General features: G+C 42.6%; 1 protein-coding gene across 3 annotated transcripts in view; it reads left to right on the top strand.

Annotated features, from left to right (window-relative positions):
- The window catches only part of cnr2 (cannabinoid receptor 2), a 103,712-nt gene that overhangs the window by 72,809 nt on the left and 14,613 nt on the right, over positions 1 to 16,290 (top strand). Inside the window, exon 1 of one of the 3 annotated variants that reach the window (XM_059954438.1) lies at positions 9,351 to 9,376. The exons of 1 other annotated variant lie outside the window; for it this stretch is intronic. The gene's annotated coding sequence lies outside the window, so the exon portion shown is untranslated. Of the gene's footprint in view, positions 1 to 9,350; positions 9,377 to 15,156; positions 15,621 to 16,290 lie in introns of those variants that run through there. One more of the 3 variants, XM_059954436.1, reaches the window with a different exon arrangement.

Raw genomic sequence — 16,290 nt, 5'->3', positions numbered from 1 at the left:
CTAAGGCACTGGTGACCCCTGTTTCCATCCAAGGGGTCAGTGTGGACATGGTGGAGAATTACAAATACCTGGGGATACGAATTGACAATAAACTGGACTGGTCAAAGAACACTGAGGCTGTCTACAAGAAGGGTCAGAGCCGTCTCTATTTCCTGAGGAGACTGAAGTCCTTTAACATCTGCCAATTGATGCTGAGGATGTTCTACGAGTCTGTGGTGGCCAGTGCTATCATGTTTGCTGTTGTGTGCTGGGGCAGCAGGCTGAGGGTAGCAGACACCAACAGAATCAACAATCTCATTCGTAAGGCCAGTGCTGTTGTGGGGGTGGAACTGGACTCTCTGACGGTGGTGTCTGAAAAGAGGGTGCTGTCCAAGTTGCATGCCATTTTAGACAATGACTCCCATCCACTCCATAATGTACTGGTTAGGCACAGGAGTACATTCAGCCAGAGACTCATTCCACCGAGATGTAACACTGAGCGTCATAGGAAGTCATTCCTGCCTGTGGACATCAAACTTTACAACTCCTCCCTCAGAGTGTCAGACACTCTGAGCCAATAGGCTGGTCCTGGACTTATTTCCACTTGTCATGATTAACTTATTATCATTTAATTACTTATGGTTTTATATTGCTATATTTCTACACTATTCTTGGTTGGTGTGGTTGTAACGAAACCCAATTTCCCTCGGGATCAATAAAGTATGTCTGACTGTCTGTCTTCGTCTGGCCTCTACCCTTTGCCCTGTTTGGGTTGGGTGACCCTACCAAGGGCCAAAGCATAAAGCCCTGACTCCAGCCAGCACAGCCTTCTGGGTTATTGAGGCATGCAAGCCTCCAAACCACGACAAGGTACGGCCATCTTGGAGATTGGAAGACTACCTTTCTCATTCTGGATTGTCTTTAACTTGTTAAACTGTAAGAGTTCAGCCATAAATGATATTTAGGTACTAAACCACTCATATACAAGAGAAAGTCTGTAGATGTTGGAAATCCAAGCAACATACACAAAATGCTGAAGGAACTCAGCAGGCTGGGCAGCACCTATGGAAGGAGTACAGATGAGGTTAATGTCCACTGTATCCTTTTCCATAGATGCTGCCTGGCCTGCTGAGCTCCTCCAGCATTTTATGTGTGTTGTTGAGGTAGTAAATTCAGCTTTGGCCATTTTAGATGGTCCAGACCCACAAAATTCCAAAGCCTTCGACAGTGGTGCTCTTCTTGACGTGTTGTCTCATCCCATCCTTTGTATGTGGAACAGTTACGTCTGAGCAATTGGTGCAGGAACAAGGCCAAATCATCCATCAGGAACAGATTTATCTCCTTTAAGTCCTTGCAGTTGTGAAACAGATATCTTTAGACATTGATCCTAATCCACAAAATTGATATTACAAAAAAAAGGTTTGGTTGTCCAGATGCAGTTTAATAAATGGTTGTTTCATAGACCATAACCAGGTCCACATTGGATAAACCTTTACCTAGCTCTTTGTATTCACAATGGCCCAGTGCCCTGTAAGTTTCATTCAGTGCCACCAATGTGAACAAACTAATTCGGAACAGTATTAATGTCACTGGATAATAATATCACATGGATTTCCACAGATGCATGATACATTCCATACAACCCTTTTCATCTTCTACTTTGTACAATCTGTCTATTGCTGTTGGGAAACAATATGGGTCACATGATGGTGTTTATTTACATCCCAACCATTCACCATTTAATGGGTATTACACCTACCTCAATATTCTCCATGTTGTATCTTTTATTTAAGTAACAATTAAATTGCTATAATTTTATTTCTCTTGAAATTGTGTGGATCCTTGGAGCACCACTGAATTGCTTGGTAGCGTAGTCGTTAGCACAAGGCTTTACTGAACAGGGTTCAATTCCCACTGCTGCCCGTAAGGAGTTTGTACGATTTTCCCCGTGATTGTGTGGGTTCCCTCCAGGTGCTCCGGTTTCCTCCCATTGTCCAAAGAAGTACCGGCTGGTAGGTTAATTGGTCATTGTAATTTGTATTAAATTTTGAGATTGCTGGGTGGCATGGCTCAAGGGACCAGAAGGGTCTATTCTGCACTGTATCGCATAAATAAATACAGACAAGAGTACACTTTACTGTCACATAAAACCATGAAAAGCAAACGTAATTGTACTCTCCATTATAATCTGGGAATATATCTGAATTTAATAGTAGATTTTAGCATCATTTCCCAGTTAACTCTCTTTATATTATTTAACAATGCATTGTTATCCTGGCAGTAAGATACAAAGTTGAGTTGAATATTGGAGAAATAATGTTCCTGGCATTTATGCATTTTTCACTTCCCACCTTCCTAAAATCTCATGGCTCTGCCTTTGCTGTTATGCATTAGAGTGATAAATCTGATAACTAATTCTATCCCTAGAAGCAAATAAGGTGGAAAAGTCCCCAGGGCCTGATGGGATATACCCCAGGTCATGAGGGGGAAGCAAGAAATAAGGTTGCTTGGACCCTGATCAAGATCGGTGTGTCCAAAGATCTGGTGAGTAACTAATACTGTACCATTGTTCAAGATCCCAGTGCTACAAAAATGCCATCATTGTATTGTGTAATACAAGTTAGTACTGTGTTCAAGAGTCAGGAAGTTATGTGGCAGTTTCATAAAACTTTCTCTGGGCTACACATGAAGTATTGCATTTGGTTGGCCCATTATAGGAAGGATTTTGAGGCTTTGGGGAGCATGCAGAAGTGGTTTACCAGGATTCTCCCTGGATGAGAGGGCGTGTGCTGCAAACAGAGGACGGACAATCTTAGATTGATTTCTCTGAAGGGGTGGAAACTGACGGAGACCAGATAGAAGGTTTAAAAAATCATGGGAGTGTAGATAGACTAAACAGATACATCCTTTACCTGAGGTTGAAATATCTAATACCAGTGGCCATGCACTGAAGGTGAGAAGGATTAAGGAGATGTGCGGTGAAATTTTTGCTTACTGGGTGTAAGTGCCTGAAATGCACAGCCAAGGGTGGTAGTGGAGGCAATATGATAGAGGTATTTAAGAGGATCTTATATAAGCAGATGAATATGAAGAGAATGGAGGGATATGGACATAGTGTAGGCAGAAAGGACTATTTTAGTTAAGCATTTAATTAATGGTTTCATTCATTCAGCACAAACATTGTGGGCCAAACGGCCTGTTCCTGTGCTGCATTGTTCTATGTGCTATGCATGCACCATCACAAACAAAAGGCCAGGTTACGCTAACTTTTCAAGTAGAATGGCTAGCATCCAGTCACTGGAGCTGAGAGAAGTTCAGGAGGTGTTGTCAGACTTGGATCCCTTTGTCTTCATAATGGAACTTGTCCCAATCCTTGTGCTACACCTGACCTCAAAGGATCTTATCTGTGGCTGACACCGTAATAAATGCCCTTTTTAAATCACAGGGCTTGATTATTCTGGTACACTTCAGGAGAGCGTCCATGAACCTACATCCCATATACAATTTTTTCCATCCCATGTCCTAACTCACTCAAAACAGCGTGCACTCATTAACTTAATAAAGCTTTAAATAAGTAATGCCTCAATTTTTAAAATTTTCACTCTTTTCCAATACTTTTTTAAATTTATTGAAATAGGCCCTTCCAGCCCTCCAAGCCGCATTGCCCAGCAACAACTGATTTAACCCAGGTCGGTGGGAATTGAACGATGGTCGCCAATGCTATATTAGCATTATGCTCACTGTGCCGCCTGAAAGATAATTTGTTTCATTAAAGGCAATAGTGAGTTCCATTGATGGTGTCTGTCCTTGCTTAGGGGTGGGTCTGACAATTAAGATGTGGTCCATTTTTTTTAGGATCTTGTCATGGAATGTTTACTGATATAACATGGTTACTGTTGTAATGAGGCTGGGTTGATGGAATTATAGAGTCATAGAAAAGTCTAGCATAGAAACAGGCCCTTTGGCCCATCTAGTGATTGCTGAACCATTTAAACTATATGCTCCCATCGACCTACAGTGGGACGATGGCCCTCCATACTTCTACCATCCATGTACCAATCCAAACTTCTCTTAAATCTCGAAATTGAGCTCGCACGAACCACTTGTGCTGGCAGCTCATTCCACACTCTCCACTGAGTGAAGAGGTTTCCCCTCATGTTCCCTTTAAGCTTTTTACCTTTCACCCTTAACCCATGACCTCCAGTTGAAGTCCCATCCAACCTCAGTGGAAAAAGCCCACTTGCATTTACCCTATTTATATCCCTCCTAATTTTGTACACCTCTATTAAATTTCCCCTCAATCTTCTACAATCCAAGGAATAAAGTCCTAACCTATTCAATCTTTCTTTATTACTCAGGATCACCAGACCCGACACCATCCTTGTATATTTTTTCTGTACTCTTTCAACCTTATTTACATCTTTCCTGTAGGTAAGTAATCAAAATTTCACACAGTACTCCAAATTAAGCCTCACCAATGTCTTATACAAGTTTAACATAACATCCCATCTCCTGTACTCAATACTTAGATTTATGAAGACCATTGTGCCAAAAGCTTTCTTTACGACACTATCTACCTATGATTAACAGAAGTAATTTGGGTCGTGGCCTGATCCACTGTAACTAAATTGCGTTGCCACAGCTGGGAGCATTCTACTGTCCTACAGCACCTGCTTGCAGAGGATTTCTTTTTAGCAACTCATATCACACATCCTCCAGACTTGTACAGTCCCCAACGTTCCATCTCTAATAGCTTTCATTAACGTTGTGTTGCCTCAACCTGATCTGGGACTGTCCACTTAGCTTTTTATTGAGGCGAATTACTTTTACATAGGAATAAATGAAAGGGATTGAATTTTTTATATTTAGCTTGGTAATTAACCCAAAAAAAAATGAGAGAAGATGCAGGACGAATGTGGACATCATCATGATGTGTGTGATCATGGCCCCATGACTGTGGTTGTTCTTGGTAAATCTTTCTACAGAAGTGGTTTGCTATTGCCTTCTTTTGAGCAGTGTCTTTACAAGATGGCTGACCCTACCCATTATCAATGCTCTTCAGAGATTGTCTGCCTGGCGTCAGTGGTTGCTTAACCAGGACTTGTGATATGCACCAGCTGCTCATATGACCATCCACCGCCTGCTCCCATGTCTTCATATGACTCTCATCAGGAGGCTAAGCAGGTACTACACCTGCCCAAGGGTGACCGGCAGGCTATCAGAGGGAAGGAGCATCTCACACCTCCTTTGGTAGGGATGTATCTCCACCTTGCCACCCCAGAACATGGACAGAGTGGCCAAACAGATACTGGAACCATTCTAAACAAAGGGCCTCCTTGGACGTTGTGCAACATGGTAACCTGGTGAGTTGGTGGGGGAAAGAGGGAAGAAAACTTAAAGTAAGCACGCGATAAATAGTAGAATTCTTAACATTGTGGGGGAGGTAAATAATTGGGTAATTGCTGTGGGTTTAACTATAAGAGAAATTTGATGCCATTAGTTTTTTCAAATAATTGTAGTGCAGGCCTATCATTTGAGCTTAATAAGATAGAGAATAGAACATAGAACAATACAGCTCTGTTCATGCCATTCAACCCACTATGTTGTATCAATCTTGATGCCAATTTGTACTAATTGCCTTCTTCATGTGTATCATCCATATTCCTCCATTCTATTCCAACCACAAATCACAGCCACCATTTACTCGTGTCCACATGACACCAGAATTAGTAGATCATGGAGCGGTCTCTACAGTTAACTGAGGATCAGCTAATAGACAACCCCTTAGGGAAACATCTTAATCAACTCAAGTGATTGTCCTGCTAAACCTTTCATGCTCATGTGTCTATATAAAAGGCACTTAAGCTCCACCAAACTGCGTCTTTCCAATGATCACCCATTCTAGGCACCTGCCATTCTCTGTGTAAAAAAACTTCCCCATTCTAATCTTAAAAACATGTGCTCTGGTGTTTGGTATTTCTATTTGGGGTAAAAGATTCATACTGTCTACCTCAATCAATGTCTCTCATAACTTTAAAAACCTCTGCAAGGTCTCCCTCAGCCTCCAATGCCCGTGAGAACAACCCAACTATAGTCAGACCTTCCACAATCCAGCAGCATAAGACATAGGAGCAGAATTAGGCCATTTGGCCCATTGAGCCTGGTCTGTTATTCCATCATGGCTGATTTGTTATCCTACTCAATCCCATTCTCCCGCCTTCTTCCAGTAACCTTTGATGCCCTGTCTAATCAATCTCCTTAAAATATACCCAATGACTTGGCTTCCACCGCCATCTATAGCAACGAATTTCACAGATTGATGACCCTCTGGATAAAAGAAATCTTCCTCATCTCTGTTCTAAATGGACATCCTGCTATTCTGAAGCTGTGCCCTCACGTCCTAGATGCACCCATTATAGGGAACAACCTCCCCACATCCACTCTATCCAGACCTTCCAATATTCGATAGATTTAATTGAGACTTCCCTTTTCTCTTTTAAACTCCAGTGAGTACAGGCCCAGAGCTGTTAAATGTGCCTCATATGTTAACTCTTTCATTCCTGAAATCATTCTCATGAACCTCCCCGGACCCTCTCCAATGCCAGCACATCTTTTGTTATATAAAGGTCCCAAAACTGCTCACAACGCTCCAAGTGATGTCTAACCAATGCCTTATAAAGCCTCAGAATTACATCCCTGCTTTTAAATTCTGGTCCTCTTAAAATGAATGCTGAAATTGCATTGGCCTTCCTCACCACCAAGTCAACCTGCAAGTTAATCTTCAGGGAATACTGCGTGAGGACTCCCAAGTCCCTTTGCACCTCTGATTTTTGAGTTTTCTCTGGTCCATCTGGTACAGGTGACTTACTGTACCTACCTTCAGATTTTTCAGCTTCCCAAACACATTCTCCTTAGTAATAGTGACTACAATTTCTTCTGCCCCCTGACACACTTGTATTTCTGGCATACTTCTAGTGTCCTCCACAGTAAACTCTGATACAAAATACTTATTAAATTTGTCGACTGCTTGTTTGTCCCCCATTACTACCTCATCAGGATTCTGATATCCATTCTCACTTCTTTTTTGCTCTTTGTATATTTGAAGAAGCCTTTGGTATCCTCTTTGATATTATTGGCCGGCTTACTTTCATATTTCATCTTTTCTCTCTTTATAGCTTTTAGTTGCCTTCTGTTTGGGTTTTAAAACTTCCTAGTCCTCTAACTTCCCACTAATTTTTTGCTATATTGCATGCGCTCTCTTTTTTCTTTTATGCTGTCTTTGACTTCTCTTGTCACCTATGGTTTCCTCATCCTCCCTTTAGAATGCTTCTTCATCTTCAGGATGTATCTATCCTGTGCCTTCTGAATTGCCCCTAGAAATTCCAGCCATTGCTGTTCTGCTGTCATCCCTGCTAGTGTTCCCCTTCAAATAACTTTGGCCAGCTCCTCTCTTGTGCCCCTTTACTCCACTATAATACTGATGCATCTGACTTTATCTTCTCCCTCTCAAACAGCAGGGTGAATTCAATCACATTGCGCTCACTGCCTCCTAAGGGTTCCTTTACATTAAGCTCCCTAATTAAATCTGGTCATTACACAACACCCAATCCAGAATTGCCTTTCCCCATAATGGGCTCAAACACAACCTGCACTAAAAAGACATCTCATACTCATTCTACAAATGGTAGAACCTCTCGCATCCTGGTAAACATCTTCTGCACCTCTTACAGACTCCATATCCTTCCAATAATAGTGTGACCAGAACTACATGTAATTCTCGAGGAACAGCATAACTTAAATTTTATATAGCTGGTACATGGCTTCCTACATGCCTTCTTTTAGTCAATACCTGTACCAATGAAGATAGAATTTCTTTACCACCTTATCCACTTGTGTCGTCATTTTCGGTGAACTTTGGATCTGGACTCCAAGATCCCGCAATGCTGTTATGGTGTCTTAACAGTGTTTACTTTCTCCTTTCATTTGACCTCCCAAATTGCAACACCTCACACTTGCCCAGGTTAAACTCCATCTGCCACAACTCTGTCCATAATTGCTACTGATCTACATCCCACTGTTTTCTTTGATAGTCCTTTACACTGTACACAACTCCACCAGTCTTGGAGTTATGTACAGTTCACCCACCGACATTTTCAATCAAATCATTAACATGTATCATAAACAGAGATCCAAGCACTGATACTTGTGAAACAACACTGTTCACAGACCTCCAGCTACAGCAACAGCCTTCCAATCCTAATCTCTATCTTCTATGGGCAAGTCAGTTTTGAATCCAACCTTGTGATTCAGTTGGATCCCATATATTTTTATCTTTTGAACCAACCTACCACAAGGAACCTAGACAAACGCCTTACTGATGTCCATGCAGATAATGTCCACTGTCCTACCCTCATCAAGCTCCTTTGTCACTCTTCAAAGTCCTGAACAAGTTTCTGCAGCAAGACTTGTTCTGCACAAAACCACGCTGACTGCAAATGCAAGAGATTCTGCAGATGCTGGAAATGTTGAGCAACACGCACAAAATACTGGAGGATCTCAGCTGGTCAGGTAGCATCTCTGGAATAAGCAGCATTGACCCTTCATTGGGATGGAGAATGGAAGGGAGTAGAAACCATAGAGAAGGTGAAGGAGGGGATTGAGTACAGCTGGTGGGTGATAGGGTGAAGGGGAAGATGAGAGGAGGGGGAGGGAGGATGAAATAAGAAACTGAAAGTTGATTGGTGGAAGAGGAGAATGGCTGAAGAACAAAAAAATCTGATAGGAGAGAACTGTGAACTATGGACGAAAGGGAAAGAGGATGGGCAGCAGAGGGAAGCGATGGGCAGGGGAGGAGAAAGCAGGAGAGGGGAATGGGACCAGGCCTTCTCTTCCATCTAAAAAGAATGATGGGCAATTTCAACATCACATTTAATTCTTAGAACCCAGAAATGCACTGTAAGACCAGCAAGACAGTCTTGAAATGTAGTTTGTGTTGAAAGGCAGGAAATATTGCTGATAATTTCTTCACCACAAATGTTCTCAAACAGAAACGCGAACCTGGCCTTCCTAGTTATGCAGTGTGAGAAGGAAATCGTTGGCCAAGACACAGGAGGAAACTATCTGCATCTTTGCAAAAGCACCATGGGATTTTTAAAATATTATCTCAGAAAGCAGACAGACATCTCATCCGATCGATGGCGAAACCTTCTCTCAATATTGCACTTGAGTAGTAGTGTTGATTAACCTGCTGTGAATGAGGACTTTCACGTAGTCTTCTGGCCTTGTTCCTGTCCTGCTCTAAAGTCTTCCCATGTGAGTGGCCATTCAGTCTTCCTCGTGCTGATATAAATATTTTTGAAGACTGCAAAGAGGCCGAAGCAGAAAAAATATAAAACAGGTGAATCCCAGGTGCATAGATTAATTGAATATGTGATTTTCTAAACACAAAATTGCAAAATCCTCTGATTATGATCATTTTGATATAACTTCTGCATAATGTGATATTTATCTGCCAAGTCCTCATTTTTAGCACCAGAGTTTAGATATCTAAACTGTTAAGTTATGTTTGTAGTTCTTTCACTGAGGTCACTTGCCACATCTCACAACCATTTCCTATGGAGCACTAGTCTTTCAAATCAGAAACTTTGTGTAAGGTCAATGAAATATCGAAGCGTGTAGGCTAACGCAAAAGCTGAGATGCTTTCTTTCATAAGCATCTCTGGTCTTAACATGGTGTGTGTGTGTGTGTGTGTGTGTGTGTGTGTGTGTGTGTGTGTGTGTGCGCGCGTGTGTGTGTGCGTGTGCGTGTGTGTGTGTGTGTGTGTGTGTGTGTGTGTGTGTGTGTGTGTGTCCATCCCAATTAAGCGGCTGCCCCAATTAGCTCAAATTTCGTGGAAATGGTTAAAAAGTTATAAAAAAGACAAGCCACTGCTTAACTGAGTAACAGATCATGTATTAAAATGAAATACAGAACAAACTGGAACACTACCAATGCTACTACAGTAATATAAGACCATGTATTAATTCCTTATAGTTAACTATGGAGAAATTACGCTGTTATGTTCTTTTGTTTGATTGTAAATGAATAAAATCAGCACAGACACCTAGTGTAGGTAGTGGGCTACCTTCATACAATTTTTGACAATTGTATTTTTTTGTTTCTTACATCAAAGGGAGTAAAAATCTTTACTTTGCATCTCCGTCACAATGTACAAGCAATAAAGAGGGGAAATATGGGGGGATATTGTCCAAACACTGAGAACATAGTTGTTTTGTATATGTGTATGTACAGTCAGATACACAATCAGATCAATATGCAGTCACTGTACATCAGTTGCATCATCCAAATCTTTATTTTCATTGTCACATTCAAGGTGATTGTTGATATCTTCAAACTCTTCATAGTTCCTAACTTGTTGAAGTAATGCAATTGTTTCATTTTCACTCCTGGCTGCTTCTGGCATCTCCAAGCCTGAAAGCTTGAAATTGCAGTGAGCAAGATGGTTCTGGATTGTCTTACTTCTTATTTCTCACCAACTATCAGTGACAAAAATTGCTGCTTTATGAACACAAGCACACACAACCAATGCTTTTTAAAAACTGCTTGCTCTCAGCACAGTGAACTAGATAGTTAGATACTTCTCAGCAACAGTCTCCTGCCTCAGTTAAGCATCATAGTGTCCCAATATAAACAAAGGGAATGCTGGTTATTCTCGATTAGTTTTTGTTCTTTAAGAGTTGTCCTAAATAAACATCTGCCCTGATTAACTGATGGCCCATATGCCAGGAATCTGCTGTATTCATTCAATTACATTTTAAAAACCTCATTTTAATTTGTAACCACTAAATGTCCAGGTGGTTCATTTTAGATCAAAACTTTTTGCTGCTTAAAATTATTCTTCTTGGGTATTACGCCTGGATCATGTGCCCTCACTGGGGTGCTCTGCCAACAGGAACAGTTTCTCTGCATCAGCCTACCCTATTTAAACTCCAGGGAGAACAAACCCCATCATAACTGAAGTTTCTCATTCTTTGAAAATGTTATAGCAAATCGCTTCCACTCCCTTTCTAGGGCCTTCACATTCTTCCTGGTGTGTTTGAGCCGAATGGGGTACAATGCACCAGTTGTAGCCTAACCCATGTTTCTCAATGCAAAGTTACCTCCTTTCTTTTAGAGTGACAGCATCATAGAGAGATACAGCAGAAGAAAAGGCCTTTTGGCCCACCAAGTTCACATCAACTATCAAGCATTATTTACCCTCATCTCACTCTAACCCACTTTTACCATGTAGGAAGAAACATGATTCTTAGCCTGTTGTTCTAAGCGAAATAAAGAAAATATTAGCAGTATTTAATTGACAACATTCTATGTACATTAATATTAAAATGATCATTATCTTTAAGGTTATGCCATCAGATTCAAACAGATACCAAGTTGGATCCTACTTGATTGGGGCAGCACAGAAGCATAGTGGTCAGCACAATGCTTTACAGTACAGGTGTCTAGGGTTCAATTCCCGCCACTGCCTGTAAGGAGTTTGCATGTTCTCCCCCTGACTGTGTGGATTTCCTCCAGGTGCTCTGGTTTCCTCCCACAATACCAGTGGGAGATTAACTGGTCATTATAAATTGTCCTGTGATTAGGCTAACTTTAAAATCAGGGGCTTGTATGGCTCAAAGCTATATCTGAATAAATTGATTGCATTCTAAACTTCAACATGATTTGCACGGACACAGTGGAAGAGCATGTATTGAACTCACGGTACAATGAACGTGAATAAAAATGAGTCTTGCTTGTATTTACTATATATACACAATTTTAGAATTATTGGGTCTATATTGCCTCTCCATACTGCTACAGACAAATGCATTCCTTTGCACTTGTCAGGATGCTGGAGTAGGGACCCAATCGCAGACCAAGTACTGTGCACACTGTGATATTTACAGAGTAGGAAATCCAGAGGGGCATCAAAGTCGCCATCAAAGTTCAGGCAGAGATCAAAAATTCCAGAGAAATCCAAAAACCAGAATTGGGAAACAGGCAGAGACAATATTCGGACAGACAGAGTTCAGACATCAATGCTGGAAAGGCTCAGGAAAACTCACGAGCACAATCTGGCAACAAATAGCTGAAAACACAGGACTGAAATACACTGAGCAATAAACAGAGAGGCAGATGATAGGTGGAGCACAGTGAGACAGAAGTGGCCGCAAAACAGGTAATAATGAGAAACAGGTGAGAGACGGAGTACTCAGTGATACGGGGGCCGGAGTGGAGCAGGAGCGGGGACAGGGGCACATGGGGCATGAAAACAAACAAGATCACATGGCAATACAAAAACACAAACTGACAGCTAGAGGAAAAACACACAAAAATATAGACAATAGACAATAGGTGCAGGAGTCGGCCATTTGGCCCTTCGAGCCAGCACCGCCATTCACTGTGATCATAGCTGATCTTCCACAATCAGTACCCCGTCCCTGCCTTCTCCTCATATCCCTTGACTCCACTATCTTTAAGAGCTCTTATCTAACTCTTTCTTGAAAGCAGCCAGAGAATTGGCTTCCACTGCCTTCTGAGGCAGAGCATTCCATAGATCCACAGCTCTCTCGGTGAAAAAGTTTTTCCTCAACCCCATTCTAAGTGGCCTACCCCTTATTCTTAAACTGTGTCGTCTGGTTCTGGACTCACCCAACATCGGGAACATGTTTCCTGCCTCTAGCGTGTCCAATCCCTAAATAATCTTATATGCTTCAATCAGATCCCCTCTCATCCTTCTAAATTCCAGTGTATACAAGCCCAGTCACTCCAATCTTTCAACATATGACAGTCCCACCATCCTGAGAATTTACCTCATGAACCTACGCTGCACTCCCTCAATAGCAAGAATGTCCTTCCTCAAATTTGGAGACCAAAACTGCACACAGTACTCCAGGTGTGGTCTCACCAAAGCCCTGTACAACTGCAGAAGGACCTCTTTGCTCCTATACTCAACTCCCCTTGTTATGAAGGCCAACATGCCATTAGCTTTCTTCACTGCCTGCTGTACCTGCATGCTTACTTTCAGTGACAAAGTTCAACTGGAGATACTGACAGCAGTGTCTTGCATTATAATTAATTTTCCATATGTCTGCCCAAACCACCAGTCCAAAGGTCTGTGACCTAAATAACAGGAACAGTTATTTCGGATAGTGTGAAAACAAAATGTGAAGAGTCACAGTACTGGGGAACCTCTGATGTCACAATAAATAGACAGAGGATAGTGATGCTGTACTTTCAAATGGGGGGAGCGTGTTGAAGGGACAAATTTACAGTCCAAACTATTTCCAGGAGTCACTTATAAGCATCATGTTTTATGTTAACTGAACGTAACCAGATACTGATAATGTTTGGTCATAATTTAAGGCATGAAATGAGCACAAAGTCAGTGTAGGGAAATGAATTGTCATGCATTTTGGTAGAAGGAATGAAGGTTCAGACCATTTTTAAAATGAGAATTCAGAAATCGGAAGTGCAAAGGGACTTAGGAGCCTGGTTGATGGTTAATTTGCTGGACGAGCCAGCAGTAAGGAAGGCAAAGTTAGCTTTCATTTTTAGAGGACTAGCATACAAAAGCAAGGATGTCATACTGAAGTTTTACAAGGTATTAGTCAGACCATATTTGGAATATTGTGAGCAGTTTTGAGCCTCATATCTAAGATAGGATGTGCTGGCATTGAAGAGGGTCCAGAGGATGTTTACATGAATGATCTGCGTCTGAAAGGAGTCCAGAAGAATGATGGAGGATCTTACTGAAAGCTACCTGTGGCTTAGGTAGAGTGGATGTAGAGAGGATGTTTCCAATAGTGGTGAGTTTTGACCAGAGGGCACAGCCTCAGACTAGAAGAGTGTCTCTTTAGAATGGGAGAAATTTCATTAGCTAGAGTATGGTGTATCTGTGGAATTCATTGCCCCAGATGGCTGTGGAGGCCAAGTCATTGGGTATATTTAAAGTTTATAGTTTCTTTATTAGCAAGGGCATCAATGGTTATGGGGAGAAGGCTGGAGAATGGGGTTGCGAGGGAAAATATATCAGCTTTGATTGAATGGTAGAGAAGGCTCAGGGAACTGAATGGCCTATTTCTGCTCCTGTATCGTATGGCCCTTCCTGCCGCATATGCTACCTCCTCACTGTTCCAGCCACTGCCCTCTCACAATTCCTTCTGTTACCTCCTCAGTGCCCCTTAAGGGTAACACAGCTGCATAGTGGTTAGCACAACACTTTACTGTGCAGGCAACGCAGGTTCAATTCCCGGTACCTCCTGTGAGGCGTTTGTACGTTCTCCCTGTGACTGTGTGGGTTTCCTCCCACAGTCCAAAGACGTACCGGTTGGTAGGTTAACCGGCCTTTGTAAGTTGTTCCTTGATTAGGCCAGGGTTAAAATTAATGCGTTTGCTGGGGAGTGCAGCTCCTCGAGCGGAAGGGCCTACGTCACATTGTATCTCAATAAATAAATACATTTCTTGTTCCACTCCGTCTCTTATAGGTGCTTCTCTCACCATTCTTCAGGTGCTCGTTTACACCTTGGCAATGACTTCAATATTCCCATAATATGGGAATTAGATCATTATTTACCAGAATATTTTTTTTTCAGATTCCCAGCATTTCAACAGAGGTAGGCTGGGTTTCTTTTCCTGAGAGCAGAGGAGTTTGATCGAGGCATATACAATTATGAGCAGCACCAAGAGGATAGATAATAAGAAAAGTTTCTCGCGAGCATGGCGACGAAACCAAGAGGGTAAGGGTTAAGAATTTTATAGCGGTTCTGAAGAGGATCTTCTCACCCATGGGATGGTTGGAATCTGGTTTGCGTTGCAGGTGCTTCAGAACATTCAAGTAGTGGGTCTTGATGTGCACTTGAATCACACAGGCTATTTTTAAGTGTTCCTGATGTACTTAGTATGGGTGGGTATTTGAAATTTGGCACAGACTGATGAACTGAAAGCCCGGTTCTATGTTGGTGTTGCAACGGGATGCCGCTCTCTTTTTGAAGTAGTTCAGCCATTGTTTGGTGAGAATGGTCCAATCACGAGTTAACAGTCTCGGGAGACCGCTGACCCCCCCGCAGTAGAAGCAAACTCTACCTGTGGCGAATTTTCCTTTGACCTTCCCAGGAGTTCGCAGGGAGACACGCAACTGGCTGGTTGCGATGTGAGAGGCGAGGTTTGTAAACCAGTCAGAACAGTTCAGTTGGTCGTGTGCCTCTCGGGTTTTGCCGCGCGTGTTGTCCCCGTAAGAACAGGTTGCTCGCAGACACCGACGCATCCTTTATGGTGATGTCCTAGCGTCAGGGTGTGGTATCGGGGAATTTCCTTTAGAACCCGTGAAAAGGCAAGTTTGCAGACAGAGAGTGCGAGAGTCACTAGGAGGAGAGCAAGACCCGGACCTGAGGTGACAGACTGTCAGGGCGGGAGGGGAAAAGAAGAAACTCGCACTCAGTGAGGTGGATTCAGCCGAGCAGAAGTAAGCGGTCGGAGGGCGAGACAAGAAGCTAAGGGATTGGTACCGGGATCCCAGCGTTACCTGTCAGACGCCAGGGCACACTTCCACACTCCTTGGTCCGGACACGGGAAAGGCATGGGCCACTCAGAGTGTAATCAGGTAAGAATAAACATCATAAATTAAAATGTACCTTCTACTGAAATCTGCTTCTGTTCTGCCCTGCTCTTGTGAGTACATATTTCGTCGAAAAAATGTTTATATATAGAGAGCAGATGCGTACATTTAAAAGACACGTTACAAAGAAAGAATTTCGTTCCCATGGTGAGGCGTGATTAGTTACTAACTTCGATTTTCAGAAATCTAAGATTGGCACCCGGAATGGTTATGGACAGTTTTACGTGCCGATCGGCGGCGCCGTGACGAGCGGAGAAGTTGGTCTGCGGTCCCTGCGCTACCCGAGAAGAACCTGCGCCTTCGGGGCGACTCTTTGGTCCTCACGATCTGAAATGAAGGTCGTGACTCTGTGTGCTGCAAATGATTATCTCAGTTAGAGCTTGTAATGGAAGCCGTTCTCTCAGCTCACGGGCGCTGCCGACTGTATCGGCTCCAGAAAGGTCCCAAATGAAAACCAATGGTTTCGGACCGAAGTGTCGGCATTTCCTTCCCCGCACCCCTCACCACCTTACTACAGATGCTGCTCGGCCGCTGAGTTCTTCCAGCCGATGTTTGTTTTTTCGCTCCCTGGATCCAGCATCCGCGGGTCCCTTGTGGGGTCAAAATGAACGGTGTCCTTTTCAAAAAGCCGGTCAAGTTCCTGTTAATCTACAAG

Source organism: Hypanus sabinus, chromosome 30 (assembly GCF_030144855.1).
Source record: "Hypanus sabinus isolate sHypSab1 chromosome 30, sHypSab1.hap1, whole genome shotgun sequence".
Lineage (NCBI taxonomy): Eukaryota > Metazoa > Chordata > Chondrichthyes > Myliobatiformes > Dasyatidae > Hypanus > Hypanus sabinus.
Note: the sequence above shows the minus strand (reverse complement) of the source record. Positions and strands in the feature narration are given on the sequence as shown.